Raw genomic sequence first — 13,725 nt, 5'->3', positions numbered from 1 at the left:
CTTATAAGGCTGCTTATTTAATTCAAAACCAAATAACGAGTCAATATTTATGCTTATTTAATTAGAGGAGTAAGTTCTTAAACAGCTACCAAGTGGCTGAAGTGTGGAGAAAAATACAACCCAGTGTTTCACTGTACCCACGGTTAGCTAAAACAAGAGATTTAGTTAATACCAAGAAAATATTAGCTCTGGGGAGCAGGCAGTGTGGCTAATGTTGCGATCGCTTGGGCTACCTCCCTGCGCAGGCTGATATGCTCTCTGGCCCATTCTGCTCCTATTTTTAATCGTGGCACTATGAAACATCCTTGTTTTACAATACCTGAATTGGTGCTTTGCAGGCAGAGACCTGGGAGCACATTTATCATGTGCCTGTCATCGCTTTTGGGGGAACGGACCCAAAGCGCTTGGGATTTTGTTGTAAAGCCACCCAAAAAGGCATGTGGAGCGTGGCCTTTTACCCACAGACGTCGCACTGATGCAGCTGATGCTGCAAAGAGCAAACGGACAGACAAATGGACTCAGGGTAATTTTCACCCAGGGATAAACGATACTCTGAGTTTTCGTTTATTAAACACCAGGGTTTTCAGCCCGCCTTGCTTACATTGTTTCTCAGGGAGATGTTTACCCACCTGAAAAGCTAAAATGTTTTCTCTACTTGCAACATAAAAGCCCAGGAGTGAGTATTGTCACTGGAGATAATGTTACAGCCTTAGCAAGATGACACTTAAAAACTTCATCAGCCTCCAAGAATTTCGGAAATAGCGATGAACGAAGGTAGCGAGTGTTAAGAGCAGGCAGTGCTTGCAAGAATTGCCCTTGCAAGCGGCGTTTTCAGGAGCTTTTTCCTGTTTCCAGTTATCATTAGGGCTGCACAGCTCAGACCATTTGGGAATAATTTTACTTAACAGTTAAAAAAAACCAAAACACCAAACCCTCTTGCACTAAAATAAATTTTAGCTAAGATGGTTTTATGCTTTGCAGCCTCATATGACGCTCAATCTTTCTCGTCTGACTGTTGTAACAAGTCAAAGTCATGTATTTTGATACCCCGCACGTGATAAAGATACTTGGATCGCTTAAGCCTCTGCAAAACTGCAGTGCTCGCATGTCATTTATCTTAAAATCCTATTGTAGCTCTCGTGAAATGTAATTTCTTCAGTGAATGGAAATTTATACTGACAGAGGTATTATAAAGCATGGAAAATACTGGGGGAAGGGGACCCAATGTTTCCCTTATCTCTTCATGTATTCACTAACAGGGATTTATTTTTCAGCTTGGCATTGGCTTGTTGGAGATTACAGAGCTCTGATGCAATTAAAGGGACCCGTTTCCAGTCGTCTTAAGCAAAACTTGCATTACTTGCAACAAGTGAGAAAAGTGTGCCGAGGCTCCAAGTCAGCAAACCGGTTCACATGCTGCAGTTGCCGTACCAGTTCCTAAAGCTGTTTGTAGGAAATCACTCAGCCTAAAGAAACTCCTGGGATCCCAGCCTCCACCATCCCATTTCAAAATGCACGGGTAAGAAAAAACTATTTATATTCATAACCTCGAGTAAATAAATTGTCACTTTCACTACGCATTTTATTGTAATTAAGCGCTTCCCAGTAATAACCAACCCACACCATGAAGTGGTTTCTTAATATAACAGTAAGCTAAGTTCTCGGTTGTGAGCGGAGTTAGGAAGCTTTTAAAAGCACAGACCAATTAATACAGCAGGGCGATGTTGCATGGTTCTCAATGTGTGGGGAAAAGGTGGTTTTGTGGAAGAACTTTATCCTTGTTTCCAAGAAATGCCGTTGCTGTGTGGACAGTATCTCACCTGCAGAATTTCCCAGCAGGATTTATACCCAGTATTAGCCTGATTGAACTCCCAGAGGCCTTGCCTAACTCTAAAAGGAACAGAGCTGAGGCAGATTTAAACCTTGCCCAGCTTTCTAAGGTCTCGCTGCTGTCACCTCTCCTTAATGCAGCTACTATTAACTTTGCTGGAATGTCTATATTTGAAGCGGCTTTAAATTAGAGCCTGGACTTCCAGACGTGGATGCAAATGGTCTTTGCTACTGTCTGTACGAGGCCTTGGTTTTCACTCTAAAAAAGCCCACCCACGGTGACAAATTTGCCCTTTGCGGTCTGGCTTCAGTGCGACCGGTAAAAATAGCGAGTGATACGGCAGACAGAATGGGCCCTAAACTATACAAAGGTATTTTTTTCGTAGCTTTTCTTAGCTCCAGACTAAAGAGCAAGGCATCAGATGTTGACAGATTAGAGGGGAATATACCAAGCAAAGGGATCTATTACCAAAATGCCTGTAAACTAACAGTTTTGCCATCCTCCAGAATTTGAACTTTTCCCTTGGTTCTCAGTTGTATTTCGATTAAAGTGTAAATACCAGCAACTGACACATGTCACCCCGTGTCAGAGCCGCATGCCAAAGCTTTGTTTAGGTTGGATCTTTAGTACCGCTTTATTCGTCTGTGAATTTTGTTCAGACTTCTGGGGCATAGCTCATTATTTTTACCGCTGTAACCAGCAGAGTTGTTGTATAATTATTTCTCTTTAAATTCGGGAGAATTTGGATGGCCTATTGGGCAGGAACCTAATTGCAAGAAGGCTCTGGAGGATGGTCAGTGCTGGATGGGAGCTGCATCGTTAGCATGTTACCCCTTCCCAATAAAGGAGAATCCAGGCTCTAACCCATACCCCCAAGACATGCCAGCTCGCCGGGAACCAAAGCACGCCCACACTCGAGTTGGAGACTTCTGTGCTCAGACAAGGAGGATTACGGACATCATATGACTAATTCTGCAATGACGGTATATGCTTAATTGGTAAAGGACTGCATTTTCTATCTTTTTTTAACCCAGGCCATAGCGTCAAAGGTCTGCCTAATGCTTGAGGTTCCTTTCAGGTATTTTCTTCATTGAGGTTCACTGTACTGAAGGTTACTGTGGCTGACGGCTTTGTCTTGTGCCTTTGAGCACTACTGTGCTTTTTAGCGATGAGAAACCAGCATTCAGATTCCCCTGAAACACCAGGTTCTGCTGCTCTCACAGCTCACAGAGTGATTTCCCTGAACCTCAGGTACAGAAGCTCCAGCTGTTGCAAAAGCCGGTGGACAGGAGTCAGGAAAAGCAGAGTAAATGGACTATGATACCAAACTGTAGACATTCATTTTAATGTCCTGCTTTCAATCTCTCTGCCTCAGTTTCCCTGTAAAATACAAATACAGTCATTTCACTATTGGTGGTGCTTAGCTCCTAAAAAAATAAGTATTTCTCTAACTTCCAAGAGCACATTTTACAGCAAGTTCAAGTCAATGCATCTTAAATTTGGTGGAAGGAAGATGTTTCTACCAGCTGATGGTACTTAACCGTTCAAACATATTACCAGGTGCCACAACAGCAAAATCCCTTCTGCTTGAAGTGTTCAAGACTGCCTGGATGTCTGTCAGGAAAATGTACTCCCAAGTTGGTGGTAGCAATACCAGCATCACTTCTTGGTGACAATCATGGTGGCTGTGACAGCCTCCAGTAATGGGAATCTATTAATCTCGTGTTCTGTGCCCATAAAGCACTCTGTCCTCCTTCCATTAAAAGCTGAAGGTAAATAAATACGGGTCACATCATTAGACCGTTTTGCTTGCGTAGAGGTTGTCGACAAAGCTTCTATGTGAGATGCACAAGCAGAAGGGTGAAAGAAAATCTTCCCATTCTCAGGGTAAGGCTAGCCAGGGTGCAATGCTGCGGGCCTGGGAGCTGCCGAGTCGCCCTGGTTATTCCGCTTTGTTTTGTGCAAGAGCCGATGTTGCAGACACTGGCTGGGGGTGGCAGGTAAAGGGCAAGGCGTTAAACCTCTTCTGTCCTCAGGGCATGTTTGGACCAGGTTAGGGCAGCCTGAAGTGCTGCACTCTTTTGGGTGGCTGCCAGCGGGACCCACAGGGTTTTGCAACACCTAAAAAAGAGCCTGCAAATACAACAGCCCTTGAAGCTGCAGAGCAAGAACAGCGTGTTCAGTCACTGCCCTTACACTGTGCCCTAACCCTATCTGTTTGAGTTACCATCCTTTGTAAAATATCATAGAATGGTAGAATCAGAGAATAGTTTGGGTTGGAAGGGACCTCCAAAGCTCACCCAGTGCCACCCCTGCCATGAGCAGGGACATCTTCACCAGCTCAGGTTGCTCAGAGCCCCGTCCAGCCTGGCCTGGGATGTCTCCAGGGATGGTTCATCCACCACCTCTCTGGGCAACCTGGGCCAGTGTTTCTTCACCCTCAGTGTAAAAAAGATAGTAGGTATTTACCCACATTGTCTTCAGCTGTTGATGTTTTACCTGAAAATACAGTGCAGGTGTTTTAAAGTGAGTATGGTGGCTACAGGAGCCTAGAGGCAAGGCCTGTCATCTCTCCAGCTCTCTCACCTTCCTCTCTCCCCAGGTGTTTAAATGGCAGAGGAACATCTTTCAGATTCCAATATTTTATTTTAAAAGCTAGACTTGGGGGTTTTAAACTGGTTGCAATTATGCTTTAACAATGGGAATGTTCATACAGAGGTATTGTGTCTCTCTTCGAAATGGTTCTGCCTAAGAAAAGCATCTGTATCCGTCCTGCAGACAGCTGGACCATGCTGGAGGGTTTATTTTCACTGTTCTTACCTGTGGCCTCGTGCCTCCTGACACATTCAAGGCAGGTACGGAAGGACCAATAAAATATGTCCTGGAGCGTTTGGTGTATTTTTAGAGTTTGTCCCAGATTATTGGCCATTGTCCCAGATTTCAGTGGTTAGGGTATAAGAATGCCCGGTGGGGCTGAGTGCTTCCTCTACTGCTCTCAGGAAGACTTTAATCAGGAAAAATACCCTCTCAAAGAAGGCAAATAATTAAGTTTTTGTGGCAAATAATCAAGTTTTCATGGCAAATAATCTACTGCCATTAGCAGGAGGTGATAAACACTCAAGACCACAGTATAAATAGAACAAGGCAGATGGACTAAGTGTTGAAGTGCAGCATTATTGTGTTACATGGTATTGAGTAATGAATTGGACATCCCTGGCAAGGTAGTCATAGAATCATATAATGGAATAATTTTGGATGGAAGAGACCCTCAGGATCATCGAGTGCCACCATAACCTAACTCTAGCACTAAACCATGCCCCTAAGAACCGTGTCTAAATGCCTTTTAAACCCCTCCAGGGATGGTGACTCCACCACTGCTCTGGGCAGCCTGTTCCAATGTCTGACAGCCCTTTCTGGGAAGAATTTTTTCCCAATATCCAATCTGAACGTTCCCTGGGACAACTTGAGGCCATTTCCTCTTGTCCTGTCACTTGTTACTTGGGAGAAGAGACCAACGCTGTCCATGCTCCAAGCTCCTTTCAGGCAGTTCAGAGATCAGGTCTCCCCTCAGCTCCTGTTCTCCAGCTGAACCCCCCAGGTCCCTCAGCCGCTCCCATCACACTTGTGCTCCAGCCCCTCACCAGCTTTGTCACCTCTTCTGCACTCTCTCTAGTATTTCCATGTCCTTCTTATGATGAAGGGCCCAAAACTGAACACAGGATTCAAGGTTTGGCCTCACCAGTGCCAAGTATAGTGGCAAAATCACTTGCCTAGTCCTGCTGGTCACACTATTCCTGATACAAGCCAGGATGCTGTTGGCCTTTTTGGCCACCTGGGCACACACTGGCTCATATTCAGCTGGCTGTCAATCAAGACACCCAGATCCCTTTTGTTGTCCCTAGTTGTCCTTTTATCTTTATTGGTACCAAAGTTTGTTTTAACACCATGAAGTGTCTGTTTCTGCTGGTCACCGGGGGGAAGTGCTGGTGTAAACTGCCTGTCGGAAACTTGTCCCACACCTGACAGCTGGCAATGTACCATTGAGGAGCTCATGTCGGAAGGGATCTCCAGGTGTCATCCAGTCCATCCTCCTCCCTTTGGCAGTGTTTATTCAGCCTGTGTCATTCCTGAGAAATGCTCATCCAACCTCTTCTTGCAGTGCTGGGCATTGCATGGTGCTCTGGGCTCCCAGGGCTCCCAGACCGTTTTCCCTCCCACAATAACCTCAGCCTTTCCTGCTCCAGTTTGGTTCTTACTGAGTACATGGGGGACAGGTTGATCCTTTTCTTGCTGTTCCAGCTTTTACATATTGCAAGATTTTTTCTTTTCAGTCTACTAAAGCCAAAACAGACCATTTGTCCCTTCCTTGTATTTCTGGCAGTGCAGCATGACCCTCACTCCATCCCTTGGGCTGCGTAGCTCTATCTCGGGCTGAATTCCCTCACTGAAGTGATGGACTCCCCGTGCCACCATCTCTGACATAGGTTCCTCAGCTCTGAGGGACTTCTCTCCATTCAGGCCCCCCAGTTAAACTGCAGGTCTTCGGAATGCTGAAGGGCTCCCTGATGGACTCATCCAAGCAATTTCTGGCTGTCACGGGCTTGCACCTTGGTCTTATCTCCCTACCCTCCTATCAGCTGCTTCTTGCCCAGCTGCCCTAATGCCCTTCTCAGACTATTTCCTTAGCTTCATAGCGCAGAACACATGTAATAAAAAGTACCAAGTGTAGAAACAATTCTGTTAAGAATCCAACCACTGCTCCATCAGTTTTGTAGAGAGACAGGAGTGACATGTTGCCAATACAGATGCAGGTAAAATACTGCTGCAGTCCGTTATGCCTGGGAGAAGAACCTGTTTTCCTTCCCAAAGCTCCCCAGCATTCATATCTTGGACATTTTGGCATCTTATCAATGATAAATGTATTCCCAAGTGAGGGCAGCCAGCCCTGGCTGTGGTGCCAGGGTATTGTGAGTCCCTGGCATGGGCAGTGCCTCTCCATGGATTTCAGAAGAATGAGACAGAACTGTTTTTGTAGGCAGCCTCGAAGTGTTACCTGTTTGTAGGTGTCTCAATGGCCCCTAAATTGGGATTAGGACCTTTGGAAAGAATGTTACAATTCCTGTCTTGACTTTCCTGGCCCCATATTAACTCTCTTACTCCCAAAGGCCGCTGATATTGTCCTTTATTTTTGCAACCAAATGCCATTCATTTGTGCTGAGAAGCAGGGACTGGCAGCAGGGAAATAATCAATAATCCAGCAAGCAACCAATCTGTTTCCCATTTATCGTGGCCTATCCGTGCTGTGGGATAGTGGACAGACTCTTAATTATTCAACTGCCACAGTTTAAATGGTTGCAAGTGGCCACTAACACCAGATTTGAAAAGAATTCAATTATATTGGGAAGAAAGATTTAAAGAAAAAATGGCATGGGACAAGCATGAGAAGGACATATGGCAGAGGAACTGGTTGGGAGTATTCTGGTAGCCTGAGTTCCAGCTCAAGCTTCTGCAGGATCTCTGATAGGCTTTGCTTTACTTATCTCTTAAGTCCTGATCAGAATGGGAACAACAGGCTTTATCCACAGAAGTAATTAAAATGTTGCACTCCCTGGCAGAGGAGGTAAAATCAATTTCTCAAATACAAAATGAGGAGCAATTGGCCAAGCTGCTGCCATGCGGAAAAAAAGATCCAGGGCCGTGGTGCTTGGGAGTACAGCAGAAATCCAGTGCTGCAAAAATCCATCGGTCCTCTGGGTTGCCTGTTCAGAGGGACACACTGCAGAAGGCACAGGGCAACCTTTCCGTTCACACAGAATCACAGAATGTCAGGGATTGGAAGGGACCTCGAAAGCTCATCCAGTGCAATCCCCCCATGGAGCAGGAACACCCAGATGAGGTTACACAGGAAGGTGTCCAGGCGGGTTGGAATGTCTGCAGAGAAGGAGACTCCACAACCTCCCTGGGCAGCCTGGGCCAGGCTCTGCCACCCTCACTGAGAAGAAGTTCCTTCTCAAATTTAAGTGGAACCTTTTGTGTTCCAGTTTGTACCCATTACCCCTTGTCCTGTAATTGGTTGTCACTGAGAAGAGCCTGGCTCCATCCTCCTGACACTCACCCTTTATATATCTGTAAACGTTAATGAGGTCACCCCTCAGTCTCCTCTTCTCCAAGCTCAAGAGATTTCCTCATAAGGGAGATGCTCCACTCCCTTCAGCATCTTTGTTGCCCTGCGCTGGACTCTCTCCAGCAGTTCCCTGTCCTTCTGGAACTGAGGGGCCCAGAACTGGACACACTATTCCAGGTGTGGTCTCACCAGGGCAGAGTAGAGGGGCAGGAGAACCTCTCTTGACCTACTGACCACCCCCCTTCTAATACACCCCAGGATGCCATTGGCCTTCCTGGCCACAAGGGCACAGTGCTGGCTCATGGTCATCCTGCTGTCCACCAGGACCCCCAGGTCCCTTTCCCCTACGCTGCTCTCTAATAGGTCATTCAGCAGCTTATACTGGAACCTGGGGTTGTTCCTACCCAGATGTAAGACTCTAGCTTGGCAATGGTGGGGTCTCGGCTCAAGAACAATTTCCACACCTCGGGATACATACGACTCAGTTGGGAAAAAGCCCAGAGAGCTGTAAAAAGAATTATTGAAGGTGTAGAAAACCTGCCTTTGAGGAAAGGCTGAGGGAGAGAGAAGCGTGTGGTCTGAAGAGGGACCAAGCTGAGACAAAACAAGTTGCCAAATACATGCAAGGCTTGAGAAAAGAGGGGCACAATGTGTCCTTGTTCCTTCTGCAAGTAGGGTGAGTCATGGACTTCAGCTCCAGCAGGAAAGACGTAGGTAAAACATCAGGAAAAACTTTCCAGTGCTGTGGATAGTTCAGCACCGGAATGTATTCCCACAGGCAGTTGTGGAATTGTCACTGCAAGGACGTGTTAGACAAAGATCTTGCTGGGATGATTGTGGTTGATTGTACCAAGGGCTTCTTATTACAGAAGGCTTCATTTAAATTTCTTTTCCTATTTTCTCCAGTTGCCACTGAAATCATTGGAATTCAGCACTTCAGCGTTTGGGAAGACCTGCCACAATAGCAATCCCCTGTTTGCAATCGAGGAGATGGCAAGAGCAATCACGTGCATACGTAGCTGATGCGCAGCTCTGAGGACTGTAGCGGTACAGAAACAAGCTGAGAAATAAGTGTGCCGTAACTGTAGAATTTGGTTATTCTAGAGCATTAAAAATCTAGCCTTTCTTTGTCAAGGAAACACTGCACGTGAATAGAGCTTTTCTGTGTGGAATATTGCAAAGAAATCTCAGTTATGCTTAGTTTTAGAAGGCACAAAGAAAATCTCATTAGAACCCACCAACAATGATCTGTTATAAGGGAACAGGAGCAATTTGTGAGCTTTCGGAAAAATAGAATGTGTCTCTGTTCTGCCCCTGTCCTCACTGTCTGCTGTTACTCTAGGACACTGATTTCTTGAGAGAAGGATCTGCTCCTTCTTGCTCACGTTGCTCTTATACATCACGTTTTATTTGCTAGGAGACTTGAACGACAAGCAGCAGACTCTCTTGTTCCTATTTTAAACGTGGAAATGGCAGTACAGCGAAATAAAATGACTTGTACAGGGTCACAGAACAATTTTGTGGCAGGGCTAGGACCAGAACCCAGCTCCCTTGCTCCCAAACCTGTTTGCCAGCCTTCAGCTCTTCATTGACCCCTAACTTTAATCACCGTCCAAGGATATCTGTTGGCCTCTTCCAATTGACTTCCATGGGAGTAATGCCAGGTATCAAATGAAGTCACTGGGAATATCAATGCAAAAGGAGCCAATATTAAATGCAAAGAAAGAACTGATGGAAATGAAAAAATAGATTTTACAAAAAAAGGAATAAGTTCTAGTGCCTCTTCCATAATATCATTCCCCCTTTAATTTGTGCCTGGTCAAAATTAAAAAAAAATAGATTGCTAATATTAATAGATGAAATGAATCTTGAATTTTATAATAGTGGAGGAAATGAAAGGATCCAAGTAATATTGTGTTGTTAACTGAGATTTTAATAATGATTCTGTCCTCAGTTGGTGCATTTATTCCACAGAAAGTAAATCATTAATGAAGAAGGGTAAAAACAGTTTTATGGTGATGGATTTTTGAAAGAAAAGTTTAATTTTGCTTAACTTCTGGAAACTCTGGAATATGACTGGCGCTCTAAAACTAAAAGGCAAACACCTCAAAACCAGTCCACTAAGATGGGATTTAGCTGAGTGGCTAACACGGCCTGGGGGAGGATGGAGCAATGTTCTTGGCTTATCTCTGAGAGAGCAGAGGTGAGTGGAAGAGGTGTTAGAGATGTTGTTTTTGGTAGAGAAAGGGAGGTTTGAAGGTTTGCTTTTGAAATCATAGAATCGTAGAATAGTTGGGGTTGGAAGGGACCTCCTAAGCTCATCCAGTGCCACCCCTGCCATGAGCAGGGACATCTTCACCCAGCTCAGGTTGCTCAGAGCCCCGTCCAGCCTGGCCTGGGATGTCTCCAGGGATGGTTCATCCACCACCTCTCTGGGCAACCTGGGACAGTGTTTCACCACCCACAGTGTAAAAAATTTCTTCCTCATGTCCTATTGCAACATGGCCTACTAAAAAGTCTGTTGCCGTCCTTCTTATAGGCCCCTTTAATTACAGAAAGGCCACAATAAGGTCTCCTTGGATGCTTCTCTTCTCCAGGCTGAACAACCCTAACTCTCTCAGCCTGTCCTCATAGGAGAGATGTTTCAGCCCTCTTATCATCTTGTTGGACTCCTCTGGCCCCTCTCCAACAGGTCTGTTCGTTGGTTGCATTCTCATAGCTATTTCCGAATTGCATCTGGAGAGCAGTAAGGACATCATCCTAAAACAAGGGGAATCTAACGACACTCATCCTATGGTCTCTGTGAACTTTTGCAAGATCTGCTTCCACCATGTCTTCTGCAGGGGATGGGTGTATTCAAACCACTCTCAGTGCTGTGAGGGTGTCTGACTTCCCAGGTGAAGAAAGAGCCCACCAGGGCTAGTGTATCCAATGGTGGCTCTTGACCTACCCCGCACGATCTTCAACCACCTCTCTCAGCCTGTCCTCATAGGAGAGATGTTTCAGCCCTCTTATCATCTTGTTGGACTCCTCTGGCCCCTCTCCAACAGATCTGTTCGTTGGTTGCATTCTCATAGCTATTTCCGAATTGCATTTGGAGAGCAGTAAGGACATCATCCTAAAACAAGGGTGATCTAACGACGCTCATCCTATGGTCTCTGTGAACTTTTGCAAGATCTGCTTCCACCATGTCTTCTGCAGGGGATGGGTGTATTCAAACCACTCTCAGTGCTGTGAGGGTGTCTGACTTCCCAGGTGAAGAAAGAGCCCACCAGGGCTAGTGTATCCAATGGTGGCTCTTGACCTACCCCGCACGATCTTCAACCACCTCCAAGGAGTCTCATAAAAAAGGGCTTCCTGGAGCCCATTTCACACCAACCCGTCTGGCTGAAAATGTCGAGCACAGGGAGAATCATGATCTCAGAGCAGTGAAGAAGAAAAGCATCTCTGTAGCTGGGGTTCACTGCCCAAGAAAAAAGCAAATACGGGACATACACGCCTGTATGTGCACAGAAGAGAAGGGAGAAAAGACAGAATTCCCATGATTCCTTAATGAGCATAGCAACCCAACAATGAATGTAGAAATTTGCAAATTAAACAACATTTTTGTATTTAAATTACCAAATCAATAAAGAGATGTAAACATTAAACAACATTATATGAGAGCCTGGAGTGTCACCACAAAAATTAAGACTATGTAATTAAAAGTACAATGCAATTTATTTTTATATCATTCTTCATTCAAATCAACAAATCTTATTACTTACCCAAAAATGTAAAGCAGGCTGCGAACTAATTCAAAAGACGAAGACAAAATGGCTCTTGAAAAACCTATGTTTCTTGGTCCCTTAGATCTGGCAGCAGTCATGATTTAATGTTTCAACTACTGTAATAGGTTATATTGCTGAAGAAAAGTGCATTAATTACTATGGGAAACTTAAAAAAAAAAGAATCTAATTAAGAAGAATAAAATCATTCTTATTGACTGGGAAAAATAAAACTATGTAAAGGGAAATGAAGGATGAAAAAACTGAAGACACACAAATATTAATAAATGTGGTCTGTGCAGGGTAGAAAACACACTTATGCAGTTGGTGGGGGGTGTGGATTTGAATCTGACTGGAGATCACGGTTTGCTGGGGCTGAAGCTCTTCTCCAGTATCTCCCCCACTGGAAGCACCTTCTAATTAGCTGCAGCACAGGGAGCTGAGTTTGCTCTCAGTTCAGCTCAACATGTCCATGCAGAGCCAGCCCCACTGACTGTGTCTGAAACAACAGACTAAGAACATGAGATTGCACTGCAGTTCTGGATATAGTACGGGTAATGAAATAATCATCTTGATAGTTGCCATCTTCCCTAAAAGGTCACAGAGGACACATGTAAGAAAAAAGTCCTATGTCCCCAACCATACGATATGTCATGCCTGGGAACACCATAGGGATGAATTGTCATGGGCAGATGCAAATTTGCCTTTCAACTAGGAAGAGTCCTTTAAAGTAATTTAAAAGGAACCTTTCTGTGTGAACTATCCACCACCTTGTTTGCTCAGCCCCAGCTAAGGTAATCTTTTGACTTTATCACCAAGTATCACAGAATCACACAGAATGGTTGGGGTTGGAAGGGACCTCTGGAGATCATCCAGTCCAACCCACCTGCTAAAGTAGGTTCACCAGAGCAGATCACACAGGAAGGTGTCCAGGTGGGTTTGGATGTCTCTAGAGAAGGAGACTCCATAACCTCTCTGGGCAGCCTGTTCCAGGGCTCTGGCACCTCAAAGGAAAGAAGTTTCTCCTCATATTCAGATGGAACCTCCTGTGTTTCAAGTCTGTGCCCATTGCCCCTTATCTTGTTGTTGGGCACCACTGAGAAGAATGTGATCCATCCTTTCGACACCCACACTTGAGATGTTTATCAGCATTAATGAGATCCCCTCTCAGCTTCTCTTTTCCAGGCTGAATAGACCCAACTCTCTCCGTCTTTAAGTAGGTGCTGTAAAGGAGCACCTGCATCCCCATTCCATGCCTTCCCAGGATCCCCAGGGATGCAGCGCTGCTTTGGAAGCAGGTGGGTTTTGTATCAGCCAGAAACAGCAGCCAGAAATGTTAGGAGGTGTTTAACCATTTTTTCCAGATGTGAAATTATATGGGACTATGTGTGGTTTTGTCATTGCCGGGACTGGGTTTTGGGGCTGCGATTTTGGGCTTTTATCCTGATTTGGAATAAGAGTGTGTTTATTTTATGATTTTGAGCATTTTCATTATGGGAAACCATTTTTTATACCCACCTTTACTGCCCTCATTCCTAAAGATCCTGGTATTGTCAAAATGTCTATGGATGTTAGAAAGAAGAGAGGGAATGCCATAGGGTCAACAGCTACACTAAGTATTTAGACACATACATGCAGTTTAATTACTTGTGCTGATATTAGTGGTATTAATGTCTTTTCAAGCCAGAAGTTCTCCTTTGATCACTTGTATTTACTTCACATATAAAACAGACTACAGCAATTTGGCCAGTTGTCTTGTACTGAATCCAGTAACTTGTACATCATTAATATCTCCAAATATGAAAAATTAGTAGTATAAATTTTGCACAGCCCTTCCAGGATTACAAATCTTCATCAAAGGCAAGAGGAATTGTCTGAGGAATGAGGACTTCAAGATTCAATGAGTGCATACTGTGCCAGACAGGACGGAACTAAGGGAAATCTTTGCAACAAATGACACTATTACGGATATATGCTTGCACAGAAAGCCAGCAAAAGGGCGT

The sequence above is a fragment of the Nesoenas mayeri genome, assembly GCF_963082525.1.
Source record: "Nesoenas mayeri genome assembly, chromosome: 2".
Classification (NCBI taxonomy): domain Eukaryota; kingdom Metazoa; phylum Chordata; class Aves; order Columbiformes; family Columbidae; genus Nesoenas; species Nesoenas mayeri.
Note: the sequence above shows the minus strand (reverse complement) of the source record.